Source organism: Ischnura elegans, chromosome 7 (genome assembly GCF_921293095.1).
Source record: "Ischnura elegans chromosome 7, ioIscEleg1.1, whole genome shotgun sequence".
NCBI lineage: Eukaryota > Metazoa > Arthropoda > Insecta > Odonata > Coenagrionidae > Ischnura > Ischnura elegans.
The window spans coordinates 4407231-4432734 of NC_060252.1; the positions used below are offsets into that span (position 1 = coordinate 4407231).

General features: G+C 39.2%; 1 protein-coding gene across 1 annotated transcript in view; it reads left to right on the forward strand.

The window, feature by feature from the left end:
• The first annotated feature begins 4435 nt into the window (after positions 1 to 4435).
• LOC124162013 (gamma-aminobutyric acid receptor alpha-like) overlaps positions 4436 to 25504 on the forward strand; it is a 373606-nt gene continuing 352537 nt past the window's right edge. The window contains exon 1 of the mRNA XM_046538331.1: positions 4436 to 5256. The gene's annotated coding sequence lies outside the window, so the exon portion shown is untranslated. The remainder of the gene's footprint in view (positions 5257 to 25504) is intronic.

Genomic DNA, 25504 nt, shown 5'->3' on the forward strand with positions numbered 1-25504 from the left:
CCATGCGATAGAACTGAAGTTACAAGGACGAATAAGTCGGGGTGTGGAATGGGACACTGAATCGCACGTCATTTTTCAGGAGTCATTGTCTCGATAAGACACACCCGATTGTCACATCCACACTCACTAACCGTAGATATGAGTCCTCTACAGCGTACATCTAACGGAAGAATTTGAAATGGAGGTTAATTTTTACATGTAAATTTGATTTTCACAGTAAACTAGATTTTATAGAAACTAAAGTCACTATTGCAGCAAAAGGGAGGAGACTAAGAATCACATTAAACTAGTAAAACACAGGATTTAACGAGAGAAAGTGTTTTTTTTTCTGAGTGGGAGGCCGATTTACCAGGGATGATGGAGCAAGAGGAAAAATGGCCAGTTGAACAGCACAGGCGAGGAGAGAGCATTCTCACAAAAGAAGAATGTACTTACAAATGATACTACAAGCATAGAAGTATGGGAAACATTAATCAGATGCTACTTTAGGAGAACTTTATTTTGTATGGTAGCGAGGCTTGGACATGGACAGCAGCAGAGAAGTCAAGAATGAAAGCATTCGATATGTGGGGCTACCGAAGAATAATGAAGATAAAATATACTGACAAAGTGAGTCATGAGAAAGTGCTAAGAAGGGTGGGAGAATGTGGAAGTCTCTTAAAAGGCCTTAAGGAGAAGACGAGAAACTAAGCTGGCCACGCCATTAGACATAATGAACCTGTGGACGGACGTGAAGATGGGAAAGGGACGTCCCCCACTGAGGTACATGTAAATAATGTATTAAAAACAATGAAAAAAAGCTAAAATAAGTGGGCAAGTCATAAAGGATGTACAAGAGAAGAATACGTTGCTATGAAAAGGCTAGTGAATAGGAGAGAGAAATGGAGAGCAGCGTCGAGGAAACCTCACAATTGCTGATTTGGGATGAATTTGACGAAAGAGCGATAGAAGAAAGCAGATTTTCTTTTCTGAATGAAAAAGGCTGTAAATAATGGCGTCATATGGGACGTGTGGAGCGGAATATGTTGTACATGGTTGAAAAAGTTGAAGATTTTTCTGTAGTGCATTTTTATCAGTGGGCAGTATTCTCTTAAAAAAGACCGTTAATTGGTCAACAGTAAATCTTTATTATAATTAATACTTAGATGCATTTACAATTAAATTTCAATTCTATAAGGGTTTCCCGGTATCTTCAGCAATCTAAACTGATCTTTTTGAACATTTTAACCTAATTATATTTTTAAGTGATAGCATCAGTGCTTAGGATGCTGAGTTATACTTATTATCCAGGTAACCATTTGCAAAGAAATACTTCAGGCTAATTACAGATAAACTTTTAATGTTCAAGTGTCACCCCGAAGTTAACAAATTGTGCACAAACTTCACAGAAAAAAAATATCTGTATTCATCTGGAGGTTTAATAAAATCAGGTTATTTATCACTTGATAGAGGAAAAATGGAAGCTTTTTCATTATTTACTTATTTGTAAGCATTGATGGGTATGGTATATTTTAGGGCGGTAAGTTTGTCGTTCTAGCATTTTCAACACCATTAAAATGAAATACATCAGTTTCACTCAATCTCTCAACAGTAAAGTAATCGTACAAATGTATCATTCGAGCAATTCCTCCCCGCAAGAAGATTATCGATCATATACTGTTGAATCAAATTTAAACAAAAAGATTTATGCCGCCACAACGGAAGCAGAAGACGACTTCCCAATGTCTAATTCAAGCGCGCAGAAAATTTCAATGCTTCTCCTACCTTTGTTTTCATTTAGAATTTACTTTTGTTTCCGAACATTTTTCAGTGCAGTGATATCTTAATGATATCCTAGGTTTTGCTTATGAAGTATGATCAGAAAATGGTAAAGCGCTTGAGATCTTCTGCCTGGGGAGAATTTTGCTGATGTAAAAGACGAATGATAAAATGTGTAAGAAGAGAGAAGGGATATTTAAGAAAAGGGGTTATGCAAGAAATGAGAATGGATACTGAAAAATATCAGGGTTAAGGGGGTAATGAACATTATTTGAAAAGAAGATAATTAGTAGCTTTTTGCATAAACAGAGGGTCTAATATTTTATTACCTTGGGTTAACTCTTTGGGCACCCCAAACCAAAACTCTCAAATTCTGATTTTTCACCTGTTATATTTTTTACAGTACATTACTATAGTTTACTTGGTGGCACGGAGAAAGGAACTCTTAGCATGTGGAAAATTCACACCTGCGATTCAGTATGCGGTGAGCTCAACCCCCACCAATTCAAACCAACCCTCGGTTTGAAACTCTGGGTGAGATAAATGTGACTTTGTTCTGACGTATGTTTATTACTCTTGAATAGGTGGATATTTCGAAGAATTCTAATATAGACAATTACTGGCTTGTTCATAAACCTTGTTTTTGAGCGTTATTTGCAGATAGGTACATGCTGGGGCGTAATATAACCTTTTGTTTACGCCACCGCCTTCTTTTGTATCGGCATTTCCCGCAGCGGTGACCATCTTTTCGTCCATCTCACCCGAGGCGCGCGCTCGTTCTTCCCCTGAACACTCTTCCCGGGAGAAATCGGATACAACGTGCTGCAGCTTGGGTGTGTTTACGAAGCGCTCAGCGACGTAGTTTATATTCACTTTTAGGCGTCGTGTACACCTCCAACCCACACGCTGCCATGCATCTAGTTGTTTCATTTACAAGGGGCTCATGAGTGGAAAAAGTAAAGCTTTTTTAACATATATTAGAAACCATCGTTTCCGAACATTGTTCTCTCGATCAGAGCCAAAATTTAGAAAAAAATGAGGAGTATGTCAATTCAATCGAAAGAGTTTATTTATAAATAATTTACTACAGTTTAAAAAATGAAATATTTGAAAACTAATGTCAAAGCAGCGATAGAAAAGTATCTAAGTAATTTAATAAATAAATAGAGGACATGAGTTTTACCAAAAATAAACTTGAGTTTATAAACTTTACCTTAAACTAATTACAGCAAAATAAAAAACCCTAATACATTTACTTGTACCTGTTTTCTCTCAGATAATTAATCAATAAAATTGGCAAGAGTTGCTACTCAATTTTGAAATTTTCCTTTGCTTGTTACTAGCATACTGTCTCAACATGTCTAAAATATTTCTTTGATTATTTTTTTCAGTGTTTTCTCTAATTTCAATTCAAAACCGTCGTATTTTGTTCTTTAGACCAGCCCTAGACTTGCCATGGTACGCCGCGAGCATTTGGTTGACGAAGACTTCCCCAAAAGTGCAATTTGAATTTTTCCCTCTCCTCCTCCTAGCTGAGGCACAGGGGTGGGCACGGTGCGGTGCATCTCTTACCGCCGATGTTGATTGCCAGATATGAATGAAATGATTGATAATTATGTTTCTTTCAGCAAATTTAAAATATATTTAATCATAAATAAGGTCATCATTGGTTAGGTATTCGAATATTGGTTTGGCGCAGTGGTTCACTCCATTCTCCAATCACCTTACCATTTCACACTTTCCTACACACAGTGATAAATTTCAATTCAGCCGCGTGAACAGCGGTACAATTCTAATTGATAACCATGGGGCAATATTACTATGTAATCCAAATACAGACATTTAGCTTTCAGATAGGTCATAATATTCCCGGGGAAATATACCGAAGTTCATGGTGATGAAGGACTTTAAAGAAGCGTCAACCATTTGAGATACTTAGTCAAATATGCATTGCGGCAAATGCGATGTATGGCAAGGACTCTGCTCGAACTGCAGTGAAAATTACACCATTTGCCTTGGGAATCGAAATGTTTACCGCCGCACTGTTTTCGCGGCAGCCTTGAAATGCACCACTATATGCGGGTGATGTGCCGATTGGTTAAACAGCTAAGAGGGGAATAAGGTGGAACTCTGCGGGAATCCAATATTCGAATCTTCGACTTTGGACGATCATGACAAGTAAGGATTGAATTGCTTTTGAACTCTCATTTCACATGCAATGTGATTCGTTGGGTTCCTTACCGGGTATATAGGCTGATTGTCACCGTACGAATTGAACCCCTACACCCGGTGGAAAACCCGATAACTTCTCTCACAGTCGGTTTGGCGGTATCCCGTGTTCCACTTGCATACTCGCGCCCTTAAGCGTTGGCGGTAAAATCCTCCGAGGTTGGGTGGAGAGGGAGCCTGCTCAAAGCAGCGAGGAAACGAAAAAAGGACGACCAACAAAAGAGGTTAGAGGGAGCGCAGGGCGAAAGTTGGCCTTTGAGCGCACGGGGGTGGGGGTGGGTTGGGATAGGGTGGCGTTGGGAGCGGAGAGGGTTGGTTGCGCGGCCATAGTTCGGCGCCTGCCCGATGGGCGTCGCCCCCGTCGCCTTCCTCCCCCCCGCCCGCCCGCGTGGTCGCTCCTCGCGCGGGCTGTTCGTCCGTCCCATCTAGACATCAGCCACCGCCGCGAGCCCTGCCACCGCCAAGCGCCCACCAAGGCGTTCCCACCCGACACCAGCTCGCTTCCTCCAGCAAAACCAAGGGGTAGACTCACCAGCACCCCCCAGAAACGCGCCCTTTCTCTTCGAAGGTATTCTCGCGGCGTGAAATTCCCAAAGAAGAGTCCGCGTGGGGCGTTGTGTTTTTGCGAGTTGGTCGCCGGTGGCGCCGCGAGCGGCGGTGGTGGTTGTGATTGGAGTGTTGTACGGTGGTTTGAAGTGTTGGAGCGCGGCTACCGGGTGCCGTGGAGCCGGCGACGGAAGGAGCCTTGGCAGCGGGGGTGCGGGAAAGGTGCCGGAGCCGCGCCGCGCGTGGGAAGAAAACTGCGCCCGCGATCCGAGAAAATAGTTTTCTCAAAGTTTATGTTGCCACTTTGGGGCGAGTTTTTCCCCAAACAGGAATTCGAAAACTATCTCGTCACGTGACACAATCGCCAAACCTTCTCCCAGAAGGAATGCGCCGCAGTTAATCGAGTTTATGTATTTATTTTTTTGCTTTCGACGCAAGTTAGATCACGCCGCAACACATTCCCTTAATTCCGTGTTTTTAGTGAGAGTGACGACAACCAGTGGACGTTTTCCACTCTCAGACGATTAAGTGGAATAAAAACTTAAATCTGACATCATCTTATATTCGTCGCTGTGAATTATCACGTAAAGACAACATTTTTGTTTGCCCTGTCTGCGAGACGAGGGGAGTGCTGACCACCAACCTAGGCGATTATGAGACGGAAGTTCATCACCGGAAGGACCGAATTTGGAACACTACTTCGCCACGGAACTCTTTCATAAGGTAATTACTGTACAAGGTTCTTTTTTGCTTAGGAAAGTGCTCACTTATCGCAGGAATGTGCTGTCACAAAATATTTCTCTCGGAAATGTGAATTAATCCTCTCAATATCATGGTCAGACATGAAAAGGATGATTTGCCATTACAAAAAATTCTCAGGAGCCTCTGTGGAGAAATCATTATTATGTATATTTTAGTGTCTTCCTGTTAGCAGTGGCTCGAAATTTTAAAACGATGGCTCTAAGGGTTAGGAACGGAACTGATTCGCTGTCATTGTCGGTTGCTATGACGATCGTTTCGGAATGAAAGCCATAGAAATGTTGGGATTGGCCCGAGTGGGACGAAATGGGGGACACGCAGCCCCCCGTGCCATTCTGGGGGTGCACACCCCTCCCCCCCTCTTCCCCTCCAAATGCCACGCCCACCACCCCCTCCCTCCTGGCTCCACCCCATCTTCGAGTCCACCTACACGACTATCATCTGTTCGACAAATATAATCACTTTTGCCGAATGAATAAATCAGAATACATTGCGTCATCATGATGAGTCACCGATCCCAAGATTGGTTTGACGCAGCTCTTTACTGCGCTCTCCCGACACCTAGATCACCTCTCCACACCTGCGTAATTCCTCTCGAAAAATAGAGCGGTTCGCAAACTGATAAATGAAAAGTGAAGTGTAAAAACATCCTTTATATCCTGTCCTATTTAATTCATTGATACCCATTGCCTTTCATCCCGTGTACCTGACCTTCAACGACTGCCTTCAACCAGCTGTCTTGCCTCCAGATATCAACCTGTCCCGTCTTCTTTATTGAGATGTGTACTGAGCGAAATATTTTTCATTAAATTGAATCCAGCCAGGCAACATGTTTATAAATGGCATTCAAGGTAAAATTTTACGCCATTTCACAGAGAGTATATTGATTTGTGTAACAACTTAAACCGAGGTTCATGTCTACAGCGTTCAAGAACCTCATAGTTCTATGTTACTTTTAATCTTGAGGGCTGAAAAGATCCTACAAGGGTAGTATAGAATTGCAAAATTTAGACATAAAACAAAGGTAGGATAGTGCGTCAAGTACACTCCAAAATGAAAAAAATGGAGCGGTTTTAAAAACTGAGAAATGGAAAGAGAAGATAAATGTTGGCCTATAAAGTTTGGGGTTTACCGAAAGAAGACATTCATTGGCACTGCAAATGTTAACTGCAACGTATTATAACTACGAAAAAAAATCATGAACTTGACTTTTGGAATGCTTATGCAAAAGACTAAAAAAAAAAAGACTCGATTCCTGCTATCGATTTTTAATTGCTTTAATCAGCGCATAATTTTTAACACTTTCAATACATGATAACCGAAAATATTGGCGTTTTAGTCTATGGCGCCTTTTAAGGATACGTAGTTTATAAATTAAAAGGAGGAGTAAAAAAAGAATCTTGTGAAAAAATGAGCTCGTCCATTCATTTCACCGCGTTTCCATTGCAGTGTCTCGATTACATCGCGCCAATGTGATGTAAGTATTTATGAAAAATCTCGCCATTAACACGTTGGAAAATGAATCATCTATCACCGGATTTCCCATTTCCCCAACCACCTACAACCCATCTGGGCGCGCACTTTACACGACTTTCTTTTTCCTCGCAAATAGCAATCAATCGCCCCACCACGTGATGAATCTCGAGGTCCGCGGAGCCCGTTGAATAACCGCGCGTGAAAGTTACCCGCCATCGAATGTCGTCGAAATCGCCAACAACACGCTGAAACACCAATCACTTCTTAGTTATCATTTCTGCTTGCATTCACTAACACTCATTAAAATGAATTTCATTTTCCAAAGATTGACGTATGGTATGAACAATTAGCATGAATAATATCATATTCAACTTCAGGATTAGCTGTAATAGTTGCTGGGATGTTGCAATGCACCAATTTCAGTTTAAAGAGTTGCGATGTTTCAAACACAATTAGAAATCCGATATAATACTAAAAAAATGAACTTAATTAAAGAAACGGCAGTCTAAAAACGTAATATTGGTTACAATAAGCTAAATCGTTAAATTTAATAGTTATAATAGAATCAAATAATAATAATTCTGAATATAAAAAAAACAATTAAAAATGTAAGGTAAGGTTTCAGCCCGTAGAGTAGTGCCGCCACAGTTATCCAGCAAAGACGAAAACACAGCGAAAATATAATAAGTTCCTACGACTATGACGGATAAGTAAGGTGGAATTGATATTGGAACGAAGGGAGCGAGGAGATAATATTTGATTCATTCATGTTTGCACTTGTTGAGCTGTGTGTGTAATGATTTTTGTATTTAGAGGACCGGTGATGCGTTACATATAATACTGGTGCTAAGTAATTGCTTCAAATTGTGATAAAAATGGGCGTATCGATATGGCACCATGTCGAGATGAATATGCTGAGACAGTTTGGGGAAGAAAATCTTTTGATGAATTAAGGAGAAACAACAGGCAAAGCAAATTGACTTTCTGAGTATTAAAAAGAATGCATACAGGATTTTCCACATATTTTACTAATGTCATAAACCTTTGCAATTAACTGGAAGCAACATGCTACGAAACATTTTTCGACGTATTTTAAGACGAATACCAATATTTCAAATGCGTAGAGTTAACTGTGAATATGGATTCACTTAGTTCAACATCTCAGATAAGACTGCATTTTAATATGACTAAATAGCAACTAATTTTCGACAATAAGTGACATATATGATAACAGGCACGTCTTTAGTGAGAAAACGTTTAAAAACCAAAGTAATAATTAATGAAACGGATTTTTCACATCATTGTGATGGATTTTAAGGTGACTAATTAACTAACTAATAAAAATTAAAGAAAAAACTAATTTATTAGCTTATTAATTAATTAACTCTGCCTATTAAATCAGAGCGTAAGGCTCTACGGCTAGTTAAACTGGAGCAGTATGACTCATGTTTGAGGGATAAAAGTGGTTTGCAGATTAATTTAGTGCACATTATTTACGGAGGCAGTGAAGAATGCCTAATTATAAGCATTGATATGTTCGATTGCGATATTAATATTCACGAACGATAAAAGGAGAGAGGCAACCAACAGTTTATCTCTAAATTTGAAAACGTTTTGATTAGAGTTTTTTCAATTCAGTGAAAAAATTGAAGAAAGCCTCACCACAAGGTCTAAACCATGTAAGGCTGTATACCTGCAGAAGGAAAATTCTTTAACCTTAGCATTTGACTCGAATTTTGCACTTTATATCGTTGTCTTAATGTAAGAAGTCTTCAGTTCCATGGCATTGATTGCACCTGCTAATCACGTTCAATGATGCACCTGTGAGGCGTATCGTGGCGAGGCGGAGTATTACGGCGGCCCTGAATAAAGATATTAAAGCGAAAATATTTTCATGCCACGCCCATGCAATAAAGATGATTAGGGAAGTATTTTTGCGAAAAATCAGTTCAATAGAAGCCTTGCCTTACGCAGATTCATGCTTCTTCGACATTCCTATCTGTGGTTGGCAAAGTGAATTTTGGGATGGGATGTATTTTACCCTCAGCCGCAGTCTCTAGTGATGGCTTCGCTCGGAGTGGCATACTAAAGTACTTGCTATGACCTTGCTCAGAAACTAAAGTAACGCTCATCGTGGATGAACAAAAATACATTGAGTCCCCCAGAGATGAACACTATACGTAAGCTCACCATTCGTGATCTCAAAAATGAATATTTATTACTAAGAATATTTCTATCTTTTTTGTACGAGTACATTTATCATTTCGCCTTGAAGTGGGTCACAACTCCAACTATTCTGCATTTCTCCTCATTTCAGACGAAATGTGACTTAAAGTTAAGGCATTGTTGACAGTTCTTCTGCTTACTTCTTAATAAGCATATCATTAGAGTTGTGTAGTTTTTTTTCTGGGGTGTTTTTGAATAAAAATCAAGGCGCCACAGCTGCTTCACAAGCCATCAATTAGACCTCAACTCTAGATTTTCGATCGTTCACATTCTCTCTTGTGAGAGTAGGGAACTATTTTTTTTCCAGCAATTTACGGATCTCGATGATCATAGACAATGGGATGAATATACAGGGATTGGATGAAACTTACACGTGCACTCGTAAATCTGACGGAAAATGGTGACGTCTGCTGAACTAGCTCCACAGTTGTAAATTGGATATTATGCTGATAACGATGATTTATTGTAGAACCGTTTCCTTTAATAGTTGATTAATTTTTTAATCTAAGTTTAATAGTCTATCCAAAAATTTAAGCTTCCTAATAATTACCCTACGTAGCAAAATTATTCCGAAGAAGAACCAGATTGCTGGTGAATATTTTGACCTTGATCCAAATACCAGCTTTTCGGGTAAATATTAATTAAAATTTTGAAACTGTTTCTGCTATTTCAGAAGTCGACTGATATAGAAAATACTATACGTTTAAATAAGAAGTTGACATTATTGATTCAGATATTGTAACGAGATAACAGCTCAAAATGTGTAATCCCTAGTCAAGACTATAAGTACATTTGGAAAATTAAAATAGTTACATTTCTACTTTCAAAATATTACAGAGAATGAGTCACCAAAGGATAGACATGCAGAGAAAGCGACGTGCTGCGTGTTAACATTTTATAATTGGCTAGCAATAAGTATTGAAGTCTATAGAATTCCTTAATACAGCGATCGTTATATTATTGAGAGGTTTTCGAATATTTATTTGAAGCAGATATTTTAGGAAACTGCCCTTTGGAAACATTGGCCATGATTACATTTCAGTTGAGAGTATGCGATCTTCTGAGAACGTTTATGTTTTCATAAATAAATTTTAAAACAATGCTATACTGTTAATAACATTAAATGCACCTCTCTGGATTTCAATATGGGCTCCCAAGAGAAGGTCTGCTTTGAAAAAGAGGTGCTGTTATTCTACGTGGCTTATGTGAAATTGTATTGGAACAGAAGCATAGTTTCACTGAAATCTGTATTTATCAATTAAAATTCATGATATACATGTGTAACGTAAGACGATTAATTTTCATAACCTTTTTTATTTACTTCAATTCTCTCCACAATACTCCACAAAACCTCTCCTTTTCACATCTCCCTCAACAATCCCCTCTACCAAACAAACCCTTCACAACCAAAATAACAACTTCAAAAAATCAGACGTTACACATGGCATTCAATCAGAAAAAGAGGAGTAAGTATGAAGTTTAGTCCTCATTTTCTCGGAGGGTGTTACTCAAATGTTTATAAAATACTGTTCTATTTTCAAAACCCTACGGTTTTCAATTTACATTTTTTATTTAAAATAACTAATGCATTGGTAAAAATGTTACTCTATCTCATTTGACAACACAACGGCTGTATATCAGAAGGGTATCCATCAATGAATTTATCAAATAGAAATAAATGACGTGTGTTAACATTCGTCTTTGGGATGTATACTTGCATTAAAGGCTTTAATCAGTAACATTTACAACTGCTAACCACATTTGTGTCCTAACTTTTGGTATTTCTCAGCAGTTGTGATACAAATGGTGAAGGTCCATGATCATAACTCGGTTGTTCAATCAAGAGGAAATTGGCAATTTCTTAAACTCGGAAGATGGCTTTAATATGAAGTGAAAGGTTGGCCAATTTGTGATTCATGATTCGATAAAGAGTGCATATTCTGCGCTGTATTACAGTCGTTATTAGCAGCAAGTACCAACCCCTAAGCCGCCTAAAAAGGCGTGTAGCAGGAGGTGTTAGGAAACTAGCTGTTTACATATAGAAAGCAAATGTAGCTGTTTACATATAGAAATTACGACTAGCATTTATTGAAGTCATTTATGGTTCTATTGGGGAAAACAAATTCGCATACCTAAGCGTTCGGAAAATATATCTTTAAATTTATTGCTTCTGTCGGACCCTGAAAACAAAATGATTGCCTAATACGAAGTTCTCCGTGTCGCTCTTACGGTTTGCGATCTGATCTCAATTGCTCAAGGAATCTGAGTCTAGCCTCCGAGTCTCCAACGGGTCGCACCCTAATTCGCTAAACATCTAAGTTACGCTTCCTGTACGCCCGTAGTAGCTTTTAAAGAATCGTGCTTGCCGTCCTTGGTATTTTATTCAGTCCACGGATTAAGTCTTTCTACGCCGTATCCCATCTGCTCGCTGCATATATTTAAGACGTGCCTTCAATACCGACAAATATCATAGAAATTGGTACGAACGCATGTAATTTCGCAACTCTCATTAAATTGCAATTACCTACTAAAAACACTAAATCGCACTTCATCGCGGTAGTCGCGTGAGCTTCATCTTGCTTTCAAGCGCATTGAGTACTCTGTGGAGAAAGACAGACGCCGTGACTCTGGTTTTCTTGTGATTGGGTAATCTCTCGATGCAAGGTAGTAATAGTTCCGCTGCTTTTGCTGGTCATTCAGGTGGTAGATGGTCCAGATGAAACCTAGCTCCTTGGGCGCAGCCCACGAAATCATAAATCATGCTCAATAACGACACTAAGATTGGTTGGACGCACTCAACTTCCCCGTCTGCTGAACAATTGACACTTGCGCTATTCTAGCCAGTTTACAGTGATGCATTTAAAAAATAGCGCATGTGTACTACAGTGCTTATACCTCTGGACGACTCCTGTCTTGGTCCTCCTCCCGAAGTCTCTTCTGATTGGCCGCTGCGGGGGCCAATGGAATCATCTTCAGCGTCGGATTCCAAGCTTTCATGCTGTCCCAATTAGATGGTCCAAGCGGCCATGGTCTGTCTGCTCTGCCACTGCAGATTATTCGGGTGTTTCGCATAACCTCATTCCACCCGTATTCCTCCCGTGCACTTCACGGTCACACACACACTGCGTATCCTTCACACGCCCTCGGATCTCACATCAGCCCTAATGGCAGCTAACTAGACCATCGAAACGTCAGTAGCAATGCCAAAAATCACCCAGTGGGAAAACCTGGTAGCCTTCTAAGACGCTGGTTGCCAGGGAAACACGAAGGAATACTTCATTCATATCCGTCGAGGAATAAACATAACGATGACTAACAACACGTAACTCAAAATTTGGCCGGTCTGACGCAATACTTCTAATACTGTGCATAAAAAATAAAATTCAAGTAAGATTAACTCTTGTTTATAATATATGCTTCTTTTTCAGTTTTATGTATTTTTGCTTTTAAATTATATACAATTAGAACAATAAATGTTTTTTTTGCTCTCCGGAAAGGTTGTTATTTTTGAGATAGGTGTTGTTAGAACTTAGCCATCGATAATTGCTGCCGTAACTGTTCTATTTTGAAACACATTTCCACTGAATATCATTCATAGACGGAACTCCAGCACCTGAAGACGCACTTATGCTTGGAGATGACTCGGTGTGTGTCGAATTAATTTGCATAAAAATGCAGCATTATTTTAATCATGGATTATCGTCATTAAACATTGAGCCCGAAATATGACTGACGGCGTTGTTTTTATGGCGAATGATATTCAGGAACAGCTCTCGCGTTTTCAAAGAAATGCCACGAGTGATTACTCGAGTTTATAATTGCGTGCGATCGTCACCAATGGTTAACTAACTCATGAACTTCATCGCGAGGAGTATTTACTGCCTCATCGTCATCTGTGATAGGTAATATTACATTTATCAGGCGGAAAAGCAGCAGAGATAGTAGTTTATTTAGGAAATATTATAACAATTTCCATGTTGGTTTAGTCTTTTACAATATAATTCAAATAATAGAACAATATTTTTTTACAAATAATAAATGCAGTACCTATCGTGTTATAAAATATCCGTGAGAGATTGTTTAATGATCGGGCCCATTTCGATGCCATTAATTTCCTCAACACAGACAAAGGCACGTTTCATGCTTTTTACGCTATTTTCCTTTCCTATCAAAATCAGAATAGTTTATCAAATTGTTTGAAATTAAAATAGAGCACTATATAGATGGATCATGGACCATTGCATTCAAATTCGACCACAGGTTTGCCCTTTCATTGGTCACCGCTTTCAACCGAATTGGGGAGGCCATCTTCACTTGATGAGCAAGCGATAACACTAGAGTCTTCCTATAAGCATTCAACGGTTTTCGGGGAGTTGAAAAGTTGTGAATTGCAATTTTCAGGAAGCGTCTTCACATTTTACCTCTTATCTCCCGAAATAACGTATAAAAGCGTGGACTGGCTGATTTTAAAGGTTTCAAAATGAAAATATATCAATTCGATCGTTAAAAGACATTTGAACTATTTGATAACGCTTGCAGCAAATTCAAACTTTCGAGTCGATTTTTGGCTATGCAGCTAACCCTTCCATTTTCTTCATGTCATTCCATTTTCCTCGCATATGTCGTGCACCCATTCATATATGCTTGCAGAAAACCACGTCATGTTCGTTGTCATTGATATCAGTGGGGAGGGAGAACTTCGTCGGAGCGGAGGTCGCGTGCAGCGAGTTAAACTTCCGCATTCCTCTCCACCATTCAATAAACCATCGGTTATTCTCCACTCATTAGAGAGACACAAAGACACCGAAAGCCATGGGAACCACCCCCTTCCACCCTCTCGTCTCAATATTCATGGGGTTGCGGGAAAAAAGGAGCGAGGACAGTCGGAGCTAACGAGCGAGGGATCATTCTGAAAGCCCACACCCTCACTCATCTACTCATACTCAAACAATAGCAACGATACTGATTGTGAGAGCTTTTTTACGGCAGTAAACATTCCACCATGTTTCATAAAATTCACAGATCTGAGCCAATGAAATCTTAAAAAAGACTGGAGCAGCACAGTGGTCATTTAAATCGGATTCCGGATGCAAAAAAGCGAGCGATTGAACGAATTTGGCGACCGTCATGACGTCGAAAATTAATCGTCATTTTTAGGTGTTATACACTTAAATTATTCGTAATTTTTTGCCAAAGACCTTTTGCGACTTCATTTACGAATAAACTTACCTCGATTAAAACGCAAAGAGTCCATTTGCAAAAAAAAAATTTTCAAAGCCAAAAAAGACCAAATGATATAAGACCACACGGAAGAAATGTTAACTTCGACGGCGATAAACTGATAAATGTGAAATTAATTATGGAAAGTATTTTGGCTGTTAAAATGTAAAAATTCATTTGACCACTCAAATATCATGCGAAGAGCAATTTTGTAAAAATATACCTGTGAATGCAACTTAAGAGTAAGTATAAGAATTTTTTTCCCACCTTTCCACCCTTCTTATGGCGCTAATAATAATCTTAGCGGTCGGTCGCCTACCACTGATATTATACCATACTTTTATTAAAGCAGTATTTACCACCATGCAATTTTATTAATAAAGAAGAGTTAATATTTTATAAACTGTGCCATTCATTTTGCCACAGCTTGTATATTTAACTTCAACTAGAACAGGTCAGAGGAAAAGACAATTCAGAAGACATATAGCGTCGACAACGAAATAATTATCCCATGCATAACAGCATAGAATGCTTAATTTTGAAATAAATAAATTTGAAACCATTCAGAGTTCGCTCTTTTCGAGCAAACGATATCTAGTGAATAAGTTAAAAAGTGTTTACAATTAGTTGTATGCGAGTAAATATTTTTCACTCGAATCACAAATGCAGAATGCGATAATTGAAAGATAGTTCTGAAATGTTTTTCGGAAAATGAAATGATAAAGGGAAAACTACTCATTTGGGTAATTGCTTCAGAAATATTAGCGGGTACGATAGTGCTTTTTGCGCAATTTCCATTAGCGAATCCCATAAAATGTACCTTATTCATTTTTATCAGCTATATAGTTTTCATACACAATACAGTATACAAGGTTCGAACAATCAGTGAATATTTCCCAAAATTATTCCTTAAGCTCTCCGTTGTTGCGTGTTGAGACATGTTGAGCGCTTTTGTTATAATTCCCTCTTTTGCAATTATTTAGAGTTTTTGGAGTGCATATCGAATATTCCTTTTTGGAAAAAAATAAAATATGGATCAAATAAATATTCACGAAGTTTTCCTTTAATTTCATTCAAGACGAACATTATGGACACGCGAATTCATGCTATCTATTTAAAAGATTCGAAAAAAACGGTAAAGCATTCCCATAAATATATATATTTTTGAGCTCGCTTCGATAGCTTATTGAAATTTGGTTATTTGTGCATGCTAAGAAATTACCCATAGTGTAAATAGTCCTCTATGAAAATTCTTTGGCCGTCCTATTTGGAAAAAAAGATTGAAATCGGGTTTTCTTCGTTGACATATCATTCGAAGCAGAGATTGTGGGCCCGTATCTACGGAGTCAGCACTATAAAAAGCATTTCCTCGAAGGAACCTGCGGTGAAATTACTCAGGAATTGAAATTCATCACCTTTAATCTGTGCGAGTGTTGGTTGAGCGCTTAAAGAAAGGATTTAGCCCACAGACGTCTTGCGGTAGGAGCACTCGGGCGCACTCCGGCCTGCCTAAGATCCAGGAGCAGACTTCCCTCACAGCCCTCATTAACGACCCTTCTGCGGCCGTGGAACAATTTGGAGTCCTACCTCCCTACGTGGTATCGTGAAAGTTCATATCTTGTGATTGAAAAAAGCGGGATTTATAAGTATATATATCCGCGATGAAATGCAAATCCCTTCAAAGACGAATGCACGGCCCCCGAACGTTAATGAGGCACGATTACTCGCATCTCATTGCAGCTGTTGGCCTAATAAAATTTTGCCGATTTCCCGTGGTGGAAAAATATTATAGATTCCACTTTTTATATTTCAAGTTCTCCGCTTGAATGAATTGGCAGTGCGTAGTATTGTGACACAGGAAAATACTAATTACATTAAACATTTGTCTTCAAGGAAGAACTACCGTGCCATTTCCTGCGAAGCGTATCCAATTTTGCTTTTAATCAGCGAGATTTTCTTTTAGCAGCTAAAATTACTTTTCTGCAAACCACTCAATTCAGCATAACTCTGAGCATCCCAAAGAGAAAGCTTACTCGTTTCAGAGACTCAGTTGCGCACAATTTTCTGTGACATTCTGCGTGCACTAATTCGTCTGCTCGTTGGAGTAATTTCTAATGGTGATTATCACATTCCGGTATAATTTAAATTCCACATCGAGCACAGATAATTTTCCTTGCGTCTGACGTTCGATCTCCACCTTTCCGTAACTCTTGTTTCATTAAAAAACAAACCTCATTGTAACTGTTTTGAGTTCTTTTCCTCGAATTTCTTGAGACGAACCAATTTATTCATTGATTGTTTTACTAACATCGTAGAACTGACGGAGATAAAACAGAGAATACGAAATCTCAAGGATCATCATCGCCATCACTGGTCAACAATCCTAAGATTGGTTTTTGATTCAGCAGCTATCCGCTCAATTCTCCTATCAGCTAATCTTTTCACACCAACGCATTTCTTCACTTTCACATCCTTCTTTACCTGTTCTACATATTTGTTCGAGGTCTTCCTTTTCTCTTCTCTCCATCTATTTTTCTCTTGACGATTGTCCTCATCAGGCCATCATGTCTCAAGATGTGAACGGATATAAAAAATTAGGATGGGGGTCGCTCGAGCATGAAATGGAGGCTAATGAAAGACAACGTCGATTGCAAGTAGCAATAATACTGCTTGGCAGAACAGTGCTTGGACAGTTACACGTATAAGAGAAGCCCGAATGCACCATTTCCATTGAGAGGAAAAATAATGCGTGCAGAATATATTTAATTTATTTTTATGGCATACGATTGAAAACAGCGCTATTTGTCTAAAAATCGGGGTTTTTCTAGAATTTAACCATTAAACGTACGAGAAAATTCATTCTATGAGTAGGTTGTGGGTCGCAGTTCTTGTAAACTAGTTTGCACCTTATACCGTCGCCATCCATTCGATATTCTTGGTCGTGCGTCTGAAACAGCTCTCGTTGATAGAGAGAGGGAAATTGTCAGTATTAATAGACGGAAAAGGTATTAACAGCAAATAAAATGGGATTGAAATAAAAAAAACGATGAAGGAGCAATTAGTTTCACGACAGCACCCTTTGCAGCCACTCACAAAACTACAATGATTGATGACGTAATTTTCAAAACACCTGCAAGCGCAATTGAAGCGCAAATGTAGCTCAAATACTCAACTAGCTCTAAGCATCGCATCCTAGTCGGGATATTTGAGCCATTATTTTTTTCAGCTCGTTCTCTCGTTTTGCACTTACTTGTTTACATGTTTCTTATAATCGTAAATTCGCTGCAATTGCTTCGTATGCTTGCTCACTTGCCCTCGCTGATCCCATTCGCAGAGAAATTGACTGCGACACATTCTCCACTCACTCCATCACGTGTGATTGCAGTTGCCCTGTGACGCGACGCCGACTTTCCATCCGTTTTTTGAGATAATATTTCACGAAATGGTGAAACCGCACGATTCGCAAAAACGGAGAGTTCTGCGATCAGTCAAAAAAATAGGTGACGTATCACGTGGTCTAGATTGGAAAAATAACATTTTTGAAAAACCGATTTTTTGACTCGTTTGTCGGCGTTTCAACGACCAAATACTAGAAATTGTTCGTGATAGTCTCCTATTTTTTGATAAAATTGATATAATGCGTATTAAGATCGCGCAACGATAGGTAGTATCTACAGTGCTTTCTTTCGAATGCTTAGGCAGGGATCGTCAGAAATTTGTCGTTAAGGTACATTTCGTTACCTTTGGGTGTGTTTGGATGCTATTTTACTGTAATTTTACGCGAAAAAATGAAAATGATCGATTACTGCTTCATTGATATTTTTTCCGTGAATTTGTACTAACATTTGCATTTGGCCTGCCTCCTGTTTTAAGTTATCCACTTTCGCTAGGTTTAGTCTATATTTACGTAAATCAATAATTTATTTTTGGCATTTTAAATATATTTATACGTCATCCGAAAATTATTTTCCTCAATGGTTTCATTTAGAAAGAGAGGTTGCCTTTTCTGTTGAACATGGAGCTTCATTACCAGCTTCTTGAAGCGGGTTTTCATGATCATGAATTTCATTACAGTATAAGTACCTTTAAAACCAAAGGAAATTGAAACCAATTAAAACATTTGCCATAGCATAATACATCCTCTTGGTCTTAAACCAGTAGTTGAACAGAGACGCGGTTTTTATCTTTCATCACCGGGTTTCCCTATTTTGCAAATCCTAAGCCTTCAAAACGTAGCCATCCAAAATACGCCATTCCATGCTCAATTCCAATTTTTTTGAGACTTAATAATCATAAAAAAACCAAAGAGCAATTCGATTGAATTTACGGTGATTAGAAACTTATCATTAGTCACAAAACGAGAGAACGAGCTGAAAAAAATATTAACGTTCAATGAGGGGTAACCGATTCAGCAGACTGCATTTTCACAAGAGCACACGTGATCCTCCTCAACTCATTACTTTAAACTGCTTGTAACACGCAAGGAAGAGACCAAGAGTGGAAAACGGGGAAGTCATTGCACACGAAATAATCATTGAAGCCAACATAAATCGTAACAGAATGAAAAATCCGGAATAAAAAAAAACTTCTCCCTATCAGTTTGCATTTTAGCACATAATATAGTAAATATTCGCGATGCGATTCGCCAAAGACAGCAAAAGGAGTGAGGGAAACTACATTTCCTAGAAAAGCAGAAGTGGCGCCATAAACACCTTTTCCTAAACCTTTTGAAAGTGACTGTACAAGCCATTAGAATGCTGGATCCCGAAACGGGACCCAAGCACGGATAATTGTGAAAATTGTTGTTTTATTTCAGTACGACGAACTTTCGCTGTATCTCGAGTGAATCCGAGCAGAAGTGGCGTATAATCTCCGTGGCTAGTCTCGGTAAACTTAAATTAGACTCAATAGGTTTGATTCATGATTTTTACTTTCGATTGAAAGTGAACGATTTAGATCATGAGTCAAAGAAGATGCGATTAAATTACTTAATAGTTAACTTACAGTAGTAGTAGTAAACGTTTGGACGAACCTAGTGTGATGTGGATGTACGGAGGACAGGAGAACTATCACCATATTCAAATTAAATTAGATTATGTGAATAGATTATAGTGTAGCGACATTATATATACCAGATTATAGCAAAGCGACAATCGCACTTTAACTCAATTATTTTAGTGTGCGCGGCGCGTTTGAGTCGGCAGAGCTCATCATCCTGTTATCCAATGTCTTGCACAGTCACTTTCAAAAGCTTTAGGACAAGGTAAGTGCATAAAATATTACTGTACTGAATGATCTGCCTTCCATTAATTTAAGTATCTCTTTCCATTCCACTCATCCAATCCTTCTCTTCCTCCCTCTCAGGCCGTCGCGTCGTTCCCATTTTTTGCACGATATCAACTTTCCTGGCTTTCGTCTTCACTTAACCCCTTTTATCATTCACCTGTCCTCTGTTTCAAGAGTAAGATCTATGGAGTTGAAACAGGCTCTTTATAGAAGAGGTCATCTCGCTGCTATGCAGTGAAATAAGAATGCATCCCAAATAAACTACACAACAGCATGCAACCATCTCTCTTGCTACCTTTTTGACCTCAGTGATGAGCGCTCCTCGGACCTTAAATGAGTCACGATTGGATATTTTGCAAATTTTAGCTGTGCCGTTGTTTTAAACTTGCCCAAAAACCTATGAAATTCACCAAGAAAATCAGACTTATTCAGAGTGTTTATTGTTTTGATAGGCCTTCAGATATGTGACATTTAAGATATAACGGGAGACTTTGAAGCAGTAAAAGAAAAACATCGACATGTGCATGAGATTATAGCCTTAAGTCCGAAAAAGGAGCGCTCGCCTGAGTGCAGCGCATCAAAATGCACGAAGGAGATATTCCTGTAAGGGCAAGACAACTCAATGCATTTCAACTGAGTTCGTGTCACGATTAGGGTGATTTCAAGACGACTATGTTCTGCGTGAAACTAAAGAAAGGCTCAGAGTAACGTCGTTACATGCATTTCAGGCAGCAACGGAGAAAGAGACCGTGACAAAATCAATCCGATAACCACCTACCGAGAGTTTCAAAGCGATAGTCTTCGTCAACTCTGAACTCGCGACACAACACCTTTTATCCAAAGTCTGGGAATGTGGAATTCTAATGCGGTTACGGGCGAAGATGCAGGTTGACGTGGATCGCTTGATGAAGGAATGAATGAGTCTGGAAGGAAACCGCCTCTCAACAATCATAGAAAGAAAAAAATGCTTCCTGCAATCCTTAGAGGATTGAGACCTTTACAATTACCATATAGGTACTTTAAGCAAATATAACAAGGTCAAAACTCTAACGAAAGCTCCCAGAAACTTGAATAAAAATTTGAAGTGCATTAAAAAATTCTAACTTAAATCAAAGAAATGAAATGTGCATTTAAAACACGACTATTAACCTTTTGTTGCTTCAAATCATTTATTTGAAATTAGGGAAAGAAGTTGAGTCAGGTTCTGCTAAATTTACACTGGTTCTTCTGAGTAGCCATCAAAGGTCTACCAACTCAAGGCAGCTAAGAACTCCCGAACAGTACTGATTGTGAGTCATGCGATAGGGTATTGAACTCACACCATGATAAATGAATAATATTCCTACACGGAGGAGTAATGTTCTGTATTCCTGCAGAAAAGCTCGAAAGATTTCTGAAGGTTTGATAACACTGCCTGTGTGGTACCAATGGCAAAGGGATAACGACCCCTTCCCCCCCCCCCACCCGAAATGCGGACATTTTGGGGAAGATTAAGAACCGTAAAAATGATCAACTCCATAGAACTGTATGCTCAAATGAATCAGATGCAATGGGGATGGGAAATCCAAAAAAAGCATCATTCAGTATTCACTAGCCATAGATTTTTCTGAGACGCAGTCCTTTCGTCCTTCTCGTCCAATTCGCCACCACAAAATGTATGCATGGAGCGCGTGGGTCGTAGGTGAAGGGAGACCAAAGGACTGATTGTAAGTAAGAGTCCGCCACGAAGCGCCCGCCTCTAGACCGATCGCCTTGGATGTTTGATGTCGGGCCTCTTAGAAAGGCGGCTTGCCTTTTCATTGTGATGCATCTCTTTTCTTTTACGATCTGTCCCATCCGTCATATACTATTATTATTATTTTATGCATATATATTAATTGAAAATGTCACGAGATGTCCTTGTTTGAAGTGAAGCTGTAACCTTAATTTGATCATTGTTCCCTCAAATTTGCGGCTTTTATAACTCTATGTTGGAGCAGGAGGGGAAGGCGTGGAGGAAAAATCGCTGAAATGAATTTGACGAGTATTGCTGAAGTTTCGTGATCGCCTTCCGTCACTCATCTTTTTCTCTGCCTAGGGCACGATCGAATTTTTACTTGATTCGCTAATGTTAGCCATGAAAATACGGATGGCACCCCTTGGCAAGTCCTTGGTCTGCCCGTGCATACACCAATGCAAGGTGGATTATTTTAATGAAATTCTACTAATGGTATTATTTTAAAATGAAGTAATGGAACGAAAAAATACATTTAAAATACCAACTGATTTTGCGTTACTTGGTGGAACGATAAAATGTTCATGGTGAAACAAAACCTAGTACTGATCCACAAACTTTTTATTATTAGCTATCAACTAGTTTTGACAGCTATACCGTCATTATCAAGACTAAACAGATCTGTTATTCTAGATAATGACGGTATAGACGTCGAAACTAGTTGACAGCTAATAATAAAAAGTTTGTGGATCAGTACTGGGTTTTGTTTCACCATGAACATTTAAAATACGACTAGAAATGTAGTAAGGAGTGAATCACTCATTTAGCCATTGAAACGTAGCATTTCTTTTGAGGCGCGTCGTTGAACAAGGATAACTTTACAAATTTTGCAAGAATTTAGAGAGGTGCTAAAAGTAAGCTGGGGAGGGAGTCGAATAGAGGGAAGCACATATAAGACGTTATTTAGGTAATGTTTGAAAGACATGGGGGAAAGATGAGGGGGAAAATCTTTTTCGCTGCTCACAAAAATATCTTCACTTTTCAAGACCAATGAGAGGCTTTGCTTGAAAGCATTTAAATCCCAAAATAACTGAATTCCAATAAACTTTTTAGTTCTGCGTGTTTTATAACACTAAATTCACAAAATTTGAAGTCGACTGGAAGACTTAATTGAAAATTCTTAAGATAACCTATTTACACTTTGCTTTTATCCATCAAAGTCAACAGTTTTCATAATTACCGTCTTTTAAAATATATAAAATACAGGATGTGCTAGTACTCGAAAATTCGAGATGAGTCGAGTACTTGGTACTCGACTCGAGTGATTCGAATAGTATTACGAACGTCGAGTCGAGTAGTTTCGGTTACAGAGCTGTCGAGGTCAAGAAGTTCAGAAATCTGCGGGCAGAGGGCGCATCGGGCATATCGTGAAACTCTTGTGGTAATATCGTTTGTTAAGTCGTTCTAATGCCTTGGACCAGGAGTTTCAGCTTTTTTATACATAGCAGTCAACCCCATGGTAGTGGGTGCCGAATACCTTGTCGTCAGCTGCGGCGTTCGACCATCTTCCGCCCCGACAGCGTATTCGGAGAGATAATCCACATAATCGCTCATACTTTCTTATGCGATACTTTTATACCCTATCACACTTTCTTTACTCAAACGCCTGGGGGATACGTGTAAATTGTTATGATTTATATAGAATAAATGCAAACGTTTCGTTTCAGCGGGCGATGCCGGTTTTTCCCAGTGTTTGACGTCACATGTGGTGCCATCTTTTAGCGTTTTTGAACACTAAGTACGTCCAATGTTAATTTTCGTTTATTCCTTAGAGAGGTTTAATTTCTCTCTTGAACTAACAGAAAATCAAGCAGAGTACACAGCTGATAAAACGAAGTATGAAATAAAGAAAAATTCTTTTTTTTTTAACCGGGACGTTAAGTTCTATAGTTCGTTCGCTTCGCCCACTAAAATTTCATGAGTATTCAAGAACCATATAAATCGTTGATATAACTTTTAATAAAACTTCCCAAGGTTTCCAAGCCTTCCAACTTTGGAAAGAAAGTATTTGTGCCACTACACAAGTGTGTTGCCGAAGACATTTTTTTGCAGGCAGTAATACTGTAAGGTGGAGACGTCAAAACCTGCTGCCTGAGCATGTAGAACAATTTCTGCATGAGAATTTAAAAGGGTCAAATATCACATTTAACAATACAAACTTAATTACAATTGTACAAATATCTTTATTTACGGTTCTTCTGAGCAGTTTGGATACATGCATGAGACGACATATTACTAGAGGTTAATTCATTCCAATTGTGCTTATGGAACTGTTTTAGACGCATTAATTTACATTCATCTCCTAATTGCGACTCAAATACCTTCAACTTTCCTCGTTATCTTTCCCTTTTTACACCATTTCCCTTTTTACACCAAGCCAAGCATTCAAAACAGAAAATTCGCAAGGGGATTGAAAAAAAAGAGAATATGTTGGAGCATGCACCGCTGTACTGTCTTGTTCAATAGTTACCATACTCGACTCGATTCTCGCGAGTAGTTTTCAACTCGACTCGATACTCGACTCGATACTCGACTCGATACTCGACTCGAGGTCAAAAAGTACTGCTCGCACATCCCTAATAAATTTTTACCGTCAATACCAATTTCTTCTCATTGAATACGTGTAAGAATTGAATTAACGAATTTTATAACATTTTACAAAATTTAAAAAGCTATTCCACGAACGATTTCTCTTAGATATTCAAAAACTTCATCAGTTACAGCAATTTGTAATAATGGGGGAAAATAAAGTTAGCAATTTAAAAAATTAAGTTTATGTTTAACTAAGACTTTATTTTTATTTTCCTCTATAGTGCATTTTCAGCCTTCAGAATGGAAGTCTGACATATTGCTAATACAAAGCGGCAATGATTCACGTTAAGGCTTATAACACATCCGGTTTCAAAACATATAGTTCTATATTAGCCTTGATGATGTAACTAAACGCATTTAAACCAGTGTAAGAGTGCCCGATTGCCGTTCCCGCGTCAGTTCGGTTTCGCTCCCGGGGTAGCAGTGGAGCAGTAGAGCAGCAGGCGCCGAGTCACGCTTACTTGTGGGTCTGACACCCCTTATGCCTTGCAACCTATTGGCGTGGAACCGGTCTCCATGATCAGGGATGGCTCTAATGCCCTACGTCGTTTAACACGCTGTAACATAATAATTGGCGTGGGACGAGGTCATCGTGGGAAGGTGCAGGCAATGCAAAATCCTGTGGCCATTTCCAGCCAATAGGAAGACGCCGAGAGAGTCACGAGACGACGCGGGTGCGTTACGTGGTTCGGAGGGCGGAGACACCTGGGGGAGTCTCGTTCTGTGTATCTGAGGGAGCAATGTGCCTGTGCTTTGTGAATTAATAGTGTTAAACAAAACGCCCGACTTACCGCGCCTCCTCCGGACCTGGCCCTTTCTATTAAGCTCAGAGCTTACACTAGTTACAATATCAAAGCCTTCGTAGGAAATTGCTATCGAGTTCAATAAATATAAAAAAATAATTAAACAATAATTAATAAAGTAATAAAATAAAATTTGCAAATAATAAAATAATGAAAAATAATATTTAAAAAATTGGCAGGAAAAATATATCCGAAACTTTCGATTGCCTTAGGCAGCCATCAACGGGGATGAGAAAAGCTTCTAACGCATAAAGTGCGATGGCTATGAGTGATGTCATACTTATTTGCGGTTAAAACCTGTTCTCCTCTCTTGTGATTAACTAATGCAATCGAAAAATCGGTGCCGGAGGTATTTTTCCCATCAACTTATATTGGGATTTGGATTTTCTGTCTTCGGACTCATTCACTTCCTTCATCTGGGAGTGCATCTTTCATTATTCCTGCATCCCTTCCTTTCATATGAGGACCCTTTCATATCCTGGTGATAACTGAGGTGTCGCAGTACGTGATACAGCACTTTGAGTTGAGCGTGGACTTTGCCCTCGCGTTGAGGCATGACGGGGAAAGAGTGCCGGCCCAAGGAGTAGGTTTTGCTGTGGAAGTCCTTCAAAGGGGGTGGGAAGTGGAGGGGGCGGTTGAGATAAGCGGCCCAGATTCTATTCCGGAAAGGGGCTTTTGTCGAATGTGGGTGGCAGCAGACACGTGGAGTCAGGAAAGAAAGAAAGAAAAAGTATGAAAAAAAAAGAAAGGAGGAAGGGAGAGAGAGAGAGCGTAAGAAGCGAGGCGGGCTGTGGGGTCAAGAGAGGGAGAGAGCTTTTCTTTCTTCATCCTCCTC